We start from the raw sequence: 11,404 nt of genomic DNA, 5'->3' as shown, positions 1-11,404 counted from the left end.
CACCTCACCCTAGTTCAAACTTCCAGCTCAGCACTGTCCCCATGACTTGTCCGGCCTTGCCCTACCTGCCTGTCTTCTTTCCCACCTATCCACTCCACCCTCTCCTCCCTGACCTGTCACCTTCATCCCCTCCCCCACTCACCATTGGACTCTATGCTACTTTCTCCCCACCCTCCTCTCGCTTATCTCTCCACGCTTCAGGCTCACTGCCTTTATTCCTGATGAAGGGCTTTTTCTCTGCCCTTTGGATGCTGCATGAACTGCTGTGCTCCTCCAGCACCACTGACCCAGAATCTGGGTTCCAGCATCTGCAGTCATTGTTGTTACCTCCCATCACATGACCCAACATCTCAGCACAAGCAGGACACACTGCGCATGCTCCAGCCAACAGTGATCCCGGGTGATTGATGTCAGCACCGGACCAATGAAAGGACGGTGGGCGGAGCTGGAGGACCTTGCTGGAGGTTAGTCCTCCAACCAATCACAGTCAATGAAGGGCGGAGCTAACGTAAACCATGTGATCACCCTCGCGCCCGACGCAGAGTCGCTGTAATAAATGCTCGGGAAGTTATAGAGCGAAAGGATACGGTAAGGAAAGAAATAAACAGGGAAACGGGAGAGAAGCTGTGTTGCCATGAGCGGAGAGGTTTTACAAATTGTGCATGTCGGAAAACACAAATGTGAACGTCCCAGTCCCGTGTTTGCAGTAAATGGGGAATTGCCTCAGCGGCTGCAGGCCTGAGTGAGCGCCGCCATCTTTATTCGGGACAAGGATTCACTGGACACGTGCTGGGCCGCCATCTTTGTAGGGGGCAAGGTGCAGCCAGGCGCATGTGCAGCCTCTCTCTGGTACAGAGTCATTGTGATGACAGCAGCCAATCCTGCTCTGATTCACCTCTGGGCTCCCTCAGGACCACTTTGTCAATGTCCAGCTTCCTCAGTCTCCAACCATGGGGGTATGTTTGGTCTGTTTAATACTGTATTATTACTTTTATAGATCCTTTGTAAATGAATTTTTCACGTGGCCCAGCCCCTGACCATGTGCTGCTCTATTATCAGATTACTTTTATCTTGAATATTTTTGAGTCAAGAATTCTTTTTTCCAATAAGCAAGTGTATTTTCCTTCAGTTTCTGACGATCAAATTCTGATCCATTTTCATTCCCTGTCATGCATTTTGCACCCCCTTGAACTGTGTTTCTCTTTCCACAGATCCCAGTGATTAATGCCAAAGCCCTGTTGCCTGTGGAGAGGGTGATGCTTGACTTATTGTACAGCTGCAGTTTGTGTGGTGAAGGTGCTCCCACAATGTGGTTGGGTAAGAGACATTACAGATTATTCATTACAGCAACAGTGATGATTTGAAGATAATGTCCAAATCAAGAACAGTTTGTAATTTTATTATCATGCTTATAATTTCATATAAAATATCATTGAGAATTTTAGATATAAAGCCAGAGATGAAGATATTAGGTCAGGTGACCAAAAACATTGCAAAAAAGCAGGTTTTGAGGGATGTCTTAAAGGTGGAACGCAGACCTGTGATGTTTTGTCTGCAAATTCCAGACCATGTTGCTTTAGCAACTGCAGAATCAGCTACACAGTTGAAGTAATGAATTAACAAATCATTGGGAGTCTCGAAGTAAATGGATTGACGAGGTCTCAAAGGATGTGTGGTGCATGGAGCTAGGGATGAGAACAGCCAGGAATCAAGTCAAGAATGAGAATTTTAAATTGTTGTTGCTTATAGGAGCCTTTTGACGGATGAACATATTTGGGGAGAAGTGAGCACGTGGGCGATAGAGCTTTCAATTTTTCTTGAGATTACAGGGAGGTTGAATTTGGGAGGCTGGCCAGGAGTGTTTTTGGACAATTTAAGTCTGGAGATAACACAAGATGGATGAGAGTTTCAGTATATGAGCTGAGATGAGGGTGGAATCAGCTAGAAATAGTGGTGTTGGAGTGGGACTGGGCTGTCACTCTTACCTCACCTCTGGGATTCAGCTGGTTGTCAGGTTGTGAATCAGGTGGAAACACAATCGGGAGCTGAGTGGCCCTGGTGGAGCCTAAAATGACTGTCACTCAGTTGGCTGTTGCTGAGCAGCTGCTTGATAGCCCTGTTGATGAATACTTACATCACTTTCCTGCTGATCGAGGGAAATTGCCTGGGTCGGAGTTGACCTGTGTTTTTGTGTTGAACATCCCTGGGCAATGTTCCACATTGTCAGTCAATGCCAGTGCTGGATGGGTACGTGGCTTTGTGGGTGGCAAGTTCTGGAGCACAAGTTGTCAGTATAATTGCCAGAATGTTAGCAGGACCCATAGCCTTTACACTACTTAACCATTTCTTGGTATTATTCGAACTAAGTCAAACTGACTTAAAACTCACGTGTGTGATTTTGGAAACCACTGTTGAAGGCTGCGATGGATCATCCCACTTTGCAACTGGCTGAGAATTGCTGCAAATGCTGCATGGATGTGTGAGATCCCTCCGTTAGTTAGGGTGGGGATATCTGTTGTGCTTCCTGCAACAAGTTGATTAATTGTCCATTACCATTCACAAGTGGGTGTGGCAGAATTCTGATCTGATCCATTGGTTGTGGGATCGTTTAGCTCTGTTGCTTGATGCTGATGCTGTTTAAAATGCAGATGGTCCCGTTTGGTAGCTTCAACAGGTTGGCACTGCATTTTTAGGTATGCCTGGTGCTGCTCATGGCATGCCATCCTTTCCTGTCCATTGTGATGGGTGAGTGCGGGATGTACAAACCCATGAGATTACAGATTGTGCTGGAGTACAGTTCTGTTGCTGTTGTTATCCCACAGTGCCTCAGAGATATCCAGTTTGAGATCCTACATCTGTCCCATTTAGCATGGTGATAGTACCACTCAGCACAAGGGAGGTTTTTCTCAACTTTAAGGTGAGGCTTTGTCTCCAAAAAGACTGTGGGATGGTCGCTCTTGTCATGGACAGATACATTTGCAGCTGATAGATTCATACTGATAAGATCTAGTATGTTTTTCCACCTTGCTGGTTCCGTGACCGCCTGCTGCAAACCCAGTTGAGCAGCTATGTCCTTGAGGACCCGACCAGTCAGTCAGTAATCCTGCAGCTGAGCTACTCTTGGTAGAGGACATTGAAATCCTGTACCCAGAGTAGGCTTGTCACCATTTTATTGCCTCAGTGCTTCCTCCAAGTGTTATTCAACATGGAGTAGCACTGATCCGTCAGCCGTGGGAGCACAGTACGTGGTAATCAGCAGGAGCCATGAGACTTCCTGGTGTCCAAAGTTAATGCTGAGTACTCCCAGGGCAAAAGGTGTGTACATCACTGTGCCATCGCCTCTGCCTGGTCTGTCCTGCTGGTGGGACAGGACATATCCAGAGATTTCAGGAGAAAGTGAAGACTGCAGATGCTGGAGATCAGAGTGGAGAGTATGGTGCTGGAAAAGCACAGCAGGTCAGGCTGATGAAAGGCTTAGGCTCGAAACATCGATTCTCCTTCGCCTCAGATGCTGCCTCACCTTGTTATGCTTTTCCATCATCACACTCTCGATATCTAGGGATGGTGATGGTGGTGTCTAGCCATTATCTGTAAGGGATGACTCTGTGAGGATGACTATGTCAGGCTGTTCCTTGACTAGTCTGTGAGACAGCTCGCCACGTTTTGGCACAAAAAACCCGGATGTTAGTGAGCAGGATGTTGCAGAGCCGAGAGGGCTGATTCTGTGGTTGTATTTTCTGGTGCCTTGTTAGATGCCAAGTGGTCCATCCAGTTTCATTCCTTTGTTGAGACTTTGCAGTGATTAATGCAGTGAGTAGCTTGTTGGGCGACTGTCAGGTTGGCAGGATATTTTCTGCCATTGACAATAGTTCCTTGGAAATCAGGAGATTCCTAATTCGTTATTATTTCATGAATTCAGATTCCATCGACTGCCGAGCTGGGATTCGAACAGGGACTTCAGTTGTACATTTTAATATTCTGGATAAAAGTTAAATACATTAGGTTTGTTCACTCATTTTAAACATCACTAACCCTGGTTTTGTTTCTTTGTAAACACTGCCCACCATCCTGTCTCCTCCATCCTTCTCTCCAACAACAAGAGCAACGAGCACACTGAGTTTCTCTGTCACTAAGACTGAGACAATCCGACCAGCTGCCTCTGCTGCTTCCCTCCATCCCACTAGCCCACTGAGACAAACTGCCTCACATGGTGTTCCTGGTTTTTGTCCCAAACTTACATCTTTCTCCTCTTGTCAAGTCTTATCAGAGCTCATCTTGATCTTTTCCTAGTCTCGCTAAACCACAGACATTCCAACTCTGTTTCCTCCCCGTCACTCCCCCCTCGCCAATTCACAGATATTGTTCCTTGTTCTGTCTGTCTGTCTTTTCTGGTTATGTCCTTCTCATCCATTCTGCAAAAAAAAACTAACATTTAACCTCACCATCATTTGTAAATCCTGCTCCATCCCCACTCTCCCTTTCCTTTATGAATTCCTTGTATTTGGTGTCCCTCCAGGATCTATCCTTGGTCCCTACTGTTTATCACCTACATACTGCCAGGAGGTGACATTGTCTAAAAGCACAGTGTGAGGTTTGACATGTACACTGACGATGCCCAGCTCTCCCTCCCCATCATCCCTCTCCATTGCTCCATTGTTACTCAGTTATCAAACGGCTTCTCACATTCCCACTACTTGATTAACTGCAATTTCCTCCGATGAAACATTGTTACGGTTAAATCCATTACCTTCAGTTGCTAATACAAATTCCTTTCCCTTACTGCTGAGCCCCTCCCTCTCACTGGGTGCAGTCTGAGGTAGAACTAGACTCTTCACAATATTGCTGTCATATCTGACTTCAAGGTGACCTTCTAATCAGACATCTACACAATCACAAACACCAGGAATTCCAATCTCTGAAACGTTGCTTGTCTCCACCTCACCCCAGCTCCATTGCTACTGAAACCCCTTACCCGTGTCTGTGTTACCTTAAACTTGGTGAATCCGAAACAGAACCCTTGATTTCGTGACTGGCCCAGAATCTGCTGGCTTTCAGTGTTTCCTGCACAATTACCCCAGATCCCTTTCTGGTGCAGCTTTCTACAGATTCCACCATGTAAATAGCACTCTGTTCTCTTATTGTCCCCTCCAAACTGACCGACTTGACATCTTCCCAAATTATACTCCATCTGACAACTTGTTGCCCCCTTCTCCTGTGTATCTCTCTCTCTTCACAATCCTCTTAGCACTTTACAGTTATGCCTTTTCTAGGAATTTCCCCCCCCCCCCCACCCATTCTTCTAAACATTTACTGGGAACAGTGGGCAGTGTGAAGCATGCAGAGATGCTCTGTTTTTAGAGATACTCTATGGGAGGAACTTGCTGCCCATTGGTCAGAATGGAGACAACTTGCCCATCGAGCTGCATGAACCTTTCACACCCCCCCCCCCCCATGTCTTATTGATGAGGCACAGCGGCAGCACGGAAGGGAAAAAAAAGAAGCAAATCCTGCTCTCCGCATCTCACTGACTCCTGGAATATTCTGTCCCATGTGTCAAAAATCTGCCCTGTTCAGTCGCATGAAATCCCAAGGTGGAAACTCACAGAAACCCACAGAGGTTTCCCCCTGAACTGACTGCTGACCTCCACAAGGGGTAATGTGTCCAGTCATCCTGGGCCAGGAGGAGGAGATGGTGTGAGTTTCTAACCTGAACTGACAGTGATGGAGTTTATAAACTTGTATTACAGGATACTACAGGTGGACATTCAGATGGTAATCTCAGTCATTGTAACACCAAACTCTGATTGAATTAGTCAATTCATCAGGACCTGGATATTCGCATTGTGTGTGAGTATTGTATTCCATCTGAATCCCATTTGCTGCATAAAAGTTCTCTTTGAATCTTCCCAAACCTTTTATGTGTGTCCTGTAATCCTTGTATAATGAGCTGGTGGGTGTAAGGTTTATTATTATAATGTATAATTTCTGTAAATCCCTCTGTCACAGCTCCCCTCAATTGCCTTTGCTACAAGGAGAACAACCTCAGTTTCCCCAAACCCCTGATTCCCCAGTGTCTGTTTGATTAGATTACTTAGTGTGGAAACAGGCCCTTCGGCCCAACAAGTCCACACCGACCCGCCAAAGCGCAACCCACCCATACCCCTACATTTACCCCTTACCTAACACTAGGGGCAATTTGGCATGGCCAATTCACCTGACCCGCACATCTTTGGACTGTGGGAGGAAACCAGAACTCCCGGAGGAAACCCACGCAGACACGGGGTGAACGTGCAAACTCCACACAGTCAGTCACCTGAGTCGGGAATTGAACCCAGGTCTCTGGCGCTGTGAGGCAGCAGTGCTAACCACTGTGCCAGCATGCCGCCCACGGCTCTCTATAAGACACACATCAGGATTGTGTTGGAACGTTCTCCACTTGCCTACATCAGTGCAGCCCCCAACAATATTAAAGAAAGTGAACATCCTCCAGGACAAAGCACTGTGCCGTAGTGGTGTCCCATCCACCCCTTCAGCATTCCCTCTCCCCATCCCAGAGACACAGTGGCATCACTGTGTAAAAGGGAAAGTCAGCATTGTCCTCCCAGACCATAGGGCTGCTCTCTCATTAGGGAGGAAACTGGAGCCCCTGGAAGAAACCCATGCAAACACTGGGAGAATGGGCAAGTCCCACAGAGACAGTTGTCCAAAGCTGGAAACGAACCTGGGGCCCTGGCAGCAGGGCTAATCACTGAGCCACTGTGCCACCCTCAAATTGTAATTTGATTCACAACTACCACTTCCTCTGATAGTTCATTCCACACACCCCCGAATCTCTTTTTAAAGCTGTTCTGCTGTCACCTTAAAAGCTGTGTACCCAGTCTTGAATCGGGTTCCTTCCTGGAAAGGACACCTGCTGTTCACATTACTGATACCACCCATCCATGATTTGAGTCTAATAAGGTCACTCCTCAGCCTCCTGCGCGCCAGTGAAAGACGTTGCAGCCTATCCAGCCTCTGCTTATAATTCAGACTATCCATTCCCCTCAACATCCTGGTAAATCGCTTTTGAATCCGCTCCAAATACATAATGTCCTCCCGATATCAGCATGGCCAGAACTGGACACAGAATTCCAGAAAAGGCCTCCCCAACATCCAAAATAACATCCCAACTCTTGTACTCCAAGGTCTGAGCAATGGTGACAAGTGTGCTAAGCACCTTCTTAACCACCCTGTCTACATGTGACACAGACTTGAAAGACCCGAACCCCTCGGCCTCTTTGTTCCATATCACTCCTCGATGCCCTGTTTTTAATTAGTGTAAGTCTGCTCTCGTTTGTTTTATCAAGATGTAATATTTTGCATTTATTCCAATCCAAAAATACCAAAAAAATCCTGAGCATTAAAGACAGTGGGAGTATACTGAAGAGGGAACTCAGGAGGGCAAAAAGGGGACATGAGATAGCTTTGGCAAATAGAGTTATGAATAATCCCAAGGGTGTTTATAAATATATTAAGAACAAAAGGGTAACTCGAGAGAGAATAGGGCTCTTCAAAGATCAGCAAGGTAGCCTACGTGTGGAGCCGCAGGAGATGGGAGAGATACTAACAAAATATTTTGCATCAGTGTTTACTGTGGAGAAGGACATGGGCAATATAGAATGTGGGAAAATAGAAGTTGAATATGTCCATCTTACAGCGGAGGACGTGCTGGGTGTCTTGTAACCTGTAAAGCTTGGTTAATCCCCAGCACCTGATCAGGTGTACCCTAGAGCTCTGTGGGAAGTTGGGAATGTGACTGCTGGGCCTCTTGCTGAGATATTTTGTATCATCGATTATCACAGACGAAATGCCGAAAGACTAGAGGTTGGTTAACATGGTGCCACTATTTAAGAAAGGTGGTAAGGACAAGCCAGGGAACTAACGACCGGTGAGCCTGGGCAAGTTGTTGGGGGGAATCCTGAGGAACAAGATGCATGTGTATACTGAAAAGCAAGGATTGATTAGTGATAGTCAGCATGACTTTGTGCATGTCTCTCAAACTTGATTGAGTTAATTGAAGATGTATCAAAGAGGATTGATGAGGGCAGAGAGGTGGACGTGATCTATGGAATTCAGTAAGGTACTGGACAAGCTTCCCCATGGAAGACTGCTTAGCAAAGTTAGATCTCATGGCGTACAGGGAGAACTAACCGTTTGGATACAGAACTGGCTCAAATGTAGAAGGCAGGGTGGTGGTGGAGGGTTGTTTTTCAGATTGGAGGCATGTGACCAGTAGAGTGCCGTAAAGATCAGTGTTGGGTCCACTACTTTTTGTCGTTTATATATATGATTTAGATATGAGCATAGGAGGTATAGTTAGTAAGTTTGCAGATGACACCAAAATTAGAGGTATAGTGGACAGCGAAGAAGGTTACCTCAGACTACAACAGGATGTTGTTCAGATGGGTGAGAAGTGGCAGATGGAGTTTAATTCAGATAAATGTGACGTGCTGCATTTTAAAAAAGCAAATCTTAACAGGACTGATACACTTAGTGGCAAATTCCTAGATAGTGTTGATGAACAAAGATATCTTGCAGTGCAGGTTCATATTTCCTTGAAAGTAGAGTTGCAGGTAGATAGGATACTGAAGAAAATGTTTAGAATACATTCTTTTATTGATCAGAGCATTCAGTATAGAAGTTGGAAGGTGATTACAGGACATTGGTTAGGCCTCTTTTGGAATATTGTGTGCAATTCTGTTCTCCGTGAATCGGAAGGATGTTGTGAAACTTGAAGAGGTTCAACAAAGATTTACAAGGATACTGTCAGGGTTTGAGCTGCAGAAAGAGAGCAAAAAGGCTGGGGCTTTCTTTCCCTGGAGCATCAGAGACTGAGGGGTGACCTCCATAGAGGTTTATAAAATCATTAGTAGCATGGATAGGGTAACCAGACAAGGTCTTTTCCCTGAGTAGGAGAGTCCAGAAATAGAGAGCATAAGTTGAGGGTGAGAGGGGAAAGATATAAAAGGGAACTAAGGAGCAACTTTTTCATGCAGAGAGTGGTGCCTGAATGGAATAAGCTGCCAGAAGAAGTAGTGGAGGCTGACAATTACAGTATTTTAAAGGCATTTGGATACTTGACATGAATAGGAAAGATTTAGAGGGATATGGCCCAGGTGCTGGCAAGAGGGATAAGATTAGGTTCGGATATCTGGTCGGCATGGACAAATTTGACCGAAGGTTCTGTTTAGTGCTGTTCATCTGTGACTCACAGCTCAGTGGGTTTCGGTCCCTTCAAAGATAAATCTTAATCTGTTTTATTTTAGTAAAGCTACAACATTCAGTAGGGCGACAGTTTATTTCTTTAAATACACATCTTATGATAATTTGATAAAGTTTTTTAATATAAAATATTGGTACTAATTTATTCTAGAGTCATGTTTTGTAAAGCTGTAAGATTGTGTGCCTTTTTCTGGGTCTGTGGACTGTTAAGGTGCAGAGATGGCCATTCGTACAGTGATGTGCTCTTCCTGTTGGATGTGGGAGATTAAGGAAGGTTTCAATGATCTGATTGTCTGCAGGAAGTGAGGATGCAAATCCTGTAGGATTTCCTGGATCAGATGGAGCAATGGTTAAAGGTAATGAAGAATTTACAGGAGCATGGGGGTGTGATAGGTGGCAGTTTCAGAAAGGTAGGAAAACTGCCGATCCAGTCAGGTAGATGGGTTTCCTCTAGGAAATGGAGGAGCGGAAGGCAAGTAGTGCAGGAGTCTCCTGTGGTTATTTCCATCTCCAACAAGTATACTGTTTTGGAAAGCGTCGGGGGTCACATTTTCAGGGGAATATCGCACTGACAGCCAAGTTACTAGTGTAATGAATCTAGTATAATGTGAGGTATAACAGGTTCCACGCGATCGATGGTGATAGGGGGCTCTCTAGTCTGCAGCACAGACTGCAGTTTCTGTAGCTGATAGTGAGACCTCAGAGTGGGGTGGTGCCTCCCTACTGTCTGGGTGAAGGATGGCTCCGAGGGTGCAGAATATTCTGAAAGGGGAGAATGATCAGTGGGAGGTCGCTGTGCATTGGTACCAGTGACATAAGAGAAAAGGATGAAGTACTGATGAGAGAATATAGCAAATTAGCCTGGAGGATAATAAGCAGGATCTTGTGGGTCGTAATATCTGGATTACTCCCGGTGCCACATGCTAGCGAGAGCAGGAATAGCAGGGTAGAGCAGATGAATGCGTGGCCAAGGATCTGATACAGGGGAGAAGGATTCCCATTTTTGGATCATTGGAATCTCTGCTGGGGGAGAGGTGACGTGCATAACAAGGATGGATTACACCTGAATTGGAAGGTGTCTAATATCCAAGCAGGGAGATTTGCTAGTGCTACTCGGGAGGCATTAAACCAGTGAGGGAGTGGGGGTAATCCTAAAGAGATAGTGAGAAAGGAGATAAGTCTGAGGCTGGTACAGTTGAGAAGTTAGACAGGCACGGGCAAGGCACAGAATGAGGTAGGACTGACAAGGTACAATAGACAATCGGTGCAGGAATAGGCCATTCTGCCCTTTGAGCCAGCACCACCATTCATTATGATCATGGCTGATCGTCCACAATCAGTATCCTGTTCCTGTCTTATCTCCATAAAACTTGATTCCATTATCTTTAACAGTTCTGTCCATCTCTTTCTTGAAATTATCCAGAGACTTGGCCTCCACTGCCTTCTGGGGCAGTGCATTCCATGTGTCCACTACTCTCTGGGTGAAGACGTTTCTCCTCAACTCTCTTCTAAATGGCCTCTCCCTTATTTTTAACCTGTGTCCTCTGGTTCTGGACTCACCCATCCGTGGGAACATGCATCCTGCCTCCAGAGTGTTCAACACTTCAATAATCTTGTAGGTCTCAATCAGATCCCCTCTCATTCTTCTAAATTCAAGTATACACAAACTCAGTCGCTCCAATCTTTCAACATATGATCATTCCGCCAATTCCGGGAATTGTCCTCGTGAACCTACCCAACACTCCCTCAATCGTCACAATGCTCTTCCTCAAATGTGGAGACCAAAACTGCACACAATACTCCAGGTGCGGTCTTACCAGGGCCCTGTACAACTGCAGAAGGACCTCTTTGCTCCTATATTCAATTCCTCTTGTTATGAGGGCCAGCATGCAGTGAGCTTTCTTCACTACCTGCTGTACCTGCATGCTTGCTTTCATTGACTGATATACATGAATACCGAGATCTCGTTGTACTTCCCCTTTACCAAACTTGACTCCTTTTAGATAGTAATCTGCCTTCCTGTTCTTGCCTCCAAAGTGGATAACCACACATTTATCCACATTAAACTGCATCTGCTATGCATCCGCCCACTCACCTAGCCTGACCAAGTTAACCTGTATTCTCATAACATCCTCCTCACATT

General features: G+C 45.7%; 1 long non-coding RNA gene across 2 annotated transcripts; it reads left to right on the top strand.

The window, feature by feature from the left end:
- The first annotated feature begins 529 nt into the window (after positions 1–529).
- Positions 530–9,709, top strand: LOC132810735 (uncharacterized). 2 transcript variants are annotated; one of them, XR_009643055.1, is made up of 4 exons: positions 530–588; positions 1,212–1,317; positions 5,748–5,847; positions 9,473–9,709. It is a non-coding gene; the product is annotated as an uncharacterized LOC132810735 (long non-coding RNA). The 2 variants fall into 2 exon arrangements; XR_009643056.1 differs by lacking the exon at positions 530–588 and adding an exon at positions 689–956.
- The last annotated feature ends 1,695 nt before the right edge of the window (positions 9,710–11,404 follow it).

Source organism: Hemiscyllium ocellatum, unplaced genomic scaffold (assembly GCF_020745735.1).
Source record: "Hemiscyllium ocellatum isolate sHemOce1 unplaced genomic scaffold, sHemOce1.pat.X.cur. scaffold_182_pat_ctg1, whole genome shotgun sequence".
Taxonomy (NCBI): Eukaryota; Metazoa; Chordata; class Chondrichthyes; order Orectolobiformes; family Hemiscylliidae; genus Hemiscyllium; species Hemiscyllium ocellatum.
The sequence above is the reverse complement of the archived record's forward strand: the minus strand, read 5'-3'. Positions and strand labels throughout refer to the sequence as shown.